Source organism: Bos indicus x Bos taurus, chromosome 3 (assembly GCF_003369695.1).
Source record: "Bos indicus x Bos taurus breed Angus x Brahman F1 hybrid chromosome 3, Bos_hybrid_MaternalHap_v2.0, whole genome shotgun sequence".
NCBI lineage: Eukaryota > Metazoa > Chordata > Mammalia > Artiodactyla > Bovidae > Bos > Bos indicus x Bos taurus.
This window is the reverse complement of record NC_040078.1, coordinates 100,885,633-100,889,932: the sequence shown is the minus strand read 5'-3', so window position 1 is coordinate 100,889,932 and position 4,300 is coordinate 100,885,633. Positions and strand designations below refer to the sequence as shown.

General features: G+C 41.5%; 1 pseudogene across 1 annotated transcript; it reads right to left on the bottom strand.

Moving 5' to 3' along the window:
• Positions 1–336: 336 nt before the first annotated feature.
• Positions 337–866, bottom strand: LOC113889969 (annotated as a pseudogene). Its single transcript, XR_003510381.1, has one exon. The product of XR_003510381.1 is annotated as a 40S ribosomal protein S27-like pseudogene (transcript).
• Positions 867–4,300: the final 3,434 nt, after the last annotated feature.

Below are 4,300 nucleotides of genomic sequence, written 5' to 3'. Positions count from 1 at the left end.
GTTAGAGAGCCATCTGAGGGGTTTGGATTTAAACACTCCTAATTGCCCAGGAACTTTATTAATTGGAGTTGTAAGTTAACTCTTTGACAGAGAGAGCGAGATGGTGGTGGGGGACAGTCCCCAGTAAAGTCAGAGGTGCGAGCACAAAGCAATAAAGTAGGCAGACTCTGGTTTTTTGGGGGTAGATGCTCGAGAATATCCGGGGGGATTCCTGAGGCTCCATCCCGCCTTTGCATATGCCGAGCCTCCTTCCTCATGACCTTTGTCACGAGTGGAATGTTTCTCGCTGGCTCCCGGCACCTGGGGGTCTTGGAAGACATCCTCAAACAAGTTAAATTTTTTTTTTTTTTTGCCCATAATCAAAACTTTATTGAAAAACTGACACCAAAATAGGAGAGTGTTGCTATATACCTTACAAAATTAAATGTAATTACATTATCTTGGTAGATTAACTGGAATTACTGAACTGATAAGGCTTTCTGCGATAGAACACAAATTCAAGAAGTTGTGTGGATCATTAGTGTTGCTTCCTTCTAAATAAACAGCCTTCTGTGAGTCTGGCCTTTCCTCCTGTTGGCTGGCACAGCACTGTTGAACAGCCTACGCAAAGCACTACTGTCTGAGCATGGCTGAAGACCGTGGTAATCTTGTAGCACCCTGGACATTTTACATCCATGAAGTAAGAATTTGGACTTTGAACCAGCCGTTTCTTTTTATGTTTTTTCTTTTCCTCGTCCAAGGAAGGATGCAGTAAATCTCTAGCTAAAGGCATGTTGATCCTTTCGCAAGCCCAGCCCGTGCAGATCTCTAAGGCGACAACCCCAGCGAGCAGCACGCGACGAAGCACGCGGCATCAAACAAGTTAAATTTATGTTGAGACATGAGGTTGGAGAAGGAAATGGCAACCCACTCCAGTATTCTTGCCTGGAGAATCCCATGGACAGATGAGCCTGACAGGCTACAGTCCATGGGGTTGCAAGAGATGGACACGACTTAGCGACTAAACCACCACCACCACCTATTGAGGTATTTGCTAGGTCAAGGCAGGAGGGAAAGAGTATTCCAGGCAGGAAGAAATAGCAAAGACAAAAACTCTGAGTGGGAAGGAGCATAAAACATCCAAGAAGCTAATCACAGTATGAAGGAGGGAGTCAGTGATGACAACAGCAGTTGGGAGGGTTACTAGGGCCTATAAAAAAAAGTCAGGGGATTTTTGTCTTTCAGGGTTTTTTTTTTTTTTGGTCTTTACCCTAAGTGCAATCAGAACTTAGTGAAGGGTTTTAAGCAGGACAGTAACATAATAGGGCTTCCCCAGTGGCTCAGTGGTAAAAAATACGCCTGTAATGCAGAAGCTTCGGGTTCAATCCTTCGGTCGGGAAGAGCCCCTGCAGAAGGCAATGGCAACCCACTCCAGTATTCTTTCCTGGGAAAGCCTATGGACAGAGGAGCCTGGCAGGCTACAGTCCATGGGGTCACAAAAGTCAGACACAACTTACCGATTAAACAGCAATAACATAATCAAACCTGCATTTTTCAAAGCTTACTCTGGCTTGGAGAGTATTAAGTCTAAAGCCAGGGAGGCAATTAGAAGATCAATGCAGTGTCCAGATGGTCCACAGTCTGGACCTGGATGGTGCAGGAAGATAATGAGAGATGATGGTTTGAGAGATGTTATGGAGACAAATGGGCAGAAACATGGTAATTGATTGGAGGTGAGGGTTGAGGAACAGTGAAATTCAAAAATGACTTGCAGGTTTCTGGCTAGGATCACTGGACAGCAGTGGGACAGCTGCTGCAATGGAAGCACAAGAAGGAGAATGATGTTGGACACATGGAATCTAAGGGACCCATGGGACATCCACGTCAAGATGGCAAATAAGCATGTGAATAAAGATTTGTTGTTGTTCAGTCACTAAATTGTGTCCAACCCTGCAACCCCAAGGACTGCAGCACACCAGCCTCCTTAGTCCTCCACCATTTCCCAGAGTTTGCTCAAATTCCTATCCTTTGGGTCAGTGATGCTACCTAACCATCTCATCCTCTGCTGCCCTCTTCGCCTTTAGCTTTCAATCTTTCCCAGCATTGGGGTCTTTTCCAATGAGTTGGCTCTTCACATCAGCTGGCCAAAGTATTGGAGCTTCAGCTTCAGCATCAGTCCTTCCAATGAGTATTCAGGGTTGATTTCCTCTAGGATTGACTGGTTTGATCTCCTTGCAGTCCATGGGACTCTCAAGAGTCTTCTCCAGGTTAGGAAGATGGAAATAATGTGGGGGTCATACACTTGCAGATGGTAACTGAAGCCCTGAGCAGCACCAACCTTTACAAGTGGGCAGAGGAAGACCAGGCAAGTATGGTATTATAAAAGCCAGGGCCAGAGTGTTTCAGAAAGAAAAGTGTGGTCAACCCCATAAAACATTTCTGAGAGGCAGTGAGATGAGATCCGGAAATTGTTGACTGGACAACATGAAGATCATTAGTAACCTTAGATCCTTTTAAAGTGGAATGATGGAGAGAAGTCAAGTTAGAGTGAGTTGTGCTGTGAACAGGAGGTAAAGAGGTGGAGAAAGTAACTGAAGCCAATTCTTTCAATAAATTTGGCTAAACTATTGCAACTTACCAGTGAGAGTGTGTGTGCTATATCACTTCAGTCATGTCCAACTCTTTGTAACCCCATGGACTGTAGTCTGCCAGGCTCCTCTGTCCATGGGATTCTCTAAGCAAGAATACTGGAGTGGTTGCCATGCCCTCCTCCAGGGGATCTTCCTGACCCAAGGATCAAATCTTTTGTCTCCTGCATTGGCAGGCGGGTTCTTTACCACTGAGCTACCAGGGAAGCCCTAGCACTTCAGGCAGATGGATGTGCTAGTGACTTTAAGAATGTGAGAGTGTAATTAGGTACAACTTTTTGGAATGGCAATTAGGCAGAACTTATGAAAATTAAAAACACACATAGTCTTTATCCCAACAATTCTACTTCCAAGAAGTTAGACTATAAATGTACTTTACCCATGTACAATGACTTACAGAAAGGGTGTTTACTGTGACATTTTATAAATAGCTAAAGTGAAATACAACTAACACATTCATCAACAGGGGGCTGGTTAAATTAGCTGTAATACATCCATGCGACAGGATGTTATATGTCCATTAAAAAGAACATGTTAGATTGATATGTATTGAAATGGATACATACCTAAGACTGGATTTAGCAAGGAAAAAAGTATGCCATATATATGCTTGTATAAATGAACAGAAAATACTTAAAGTGGATACATAAGAAACTCTTCATAGTGGTTACTTCTGCAGAGTAGTCAATGTAAGAATTTTACTTTTCATTTTATGGTTTTTCTTATGTTTGGATCTTTATTGCGAGCAATGTACAGTGAAAATTTATGTAATTTATATATCTATATAATAATTGATATAACTATTTTAATGGGCAGCAGACTTAAATAGACATTTCTCCAAAGAAGACATACACATGGTCAGCAGGCACATGAAAAGATGTTCAACATCGTTAATTATTAGAGAAATGCAAATCAAAACTACAGTGAAGTACCAACTCACATTGGTCAGAATGGCCATTATCCAAAAAATCATAAATGCTGGAGAAGGTGTGCAGAAAAGGGAATGCTCCTACACTGGTGGTGGGAATGTAAATTGGTACAGCCATCATAGAAAACAGTATGGGGCTTCCTTAAAAAGCTAAAAATAGAGCTACCATGCAATCCAGCAATTCTGCTCCTGGGCAGGTTATCAGGGAAAGATGAAAACTCTAATTCAAACAGATACATCCAGGGAATCCCCTGGCAGTCTAGTGGTTAAGACAGCACTTTCACTCCCATGGGCTGGGGTTCAATCCCTGGTTGGGGAACTAAGATTCTGCAAACCATGAGGCATGGCCAAAACACAAGTAAACAAAAATCCCAAGAAGAAAAATGCACTGTAATGATTAAGAAACTAAAAAAACTAAAAAAATTTGTAAATTTAAAAAATTTTGAAATTCCATCCTCTCCATTTACCAGCTGTCTGATTTGCTGACTTGGCAAATTATTTAACTCTTCTTTGCCTCAGTCTCCTCATCCACAAAGTAGACAAATTTATAGTATTTTTGCTTAATGAGTTAATGTGTGTTACAGAAGGTTTTGTTCTTATTACAAACACTCATTATCCATAATTAGATTAAAAGTAGAAGCAATGTCAAATGTGTGTGTGTGTTCTTAGCAGATCGTAAACTTCCTCATACATAGTATGAGTATAACAAATATTTATTAAATAAATGAAATACTAGAAAGAAAAA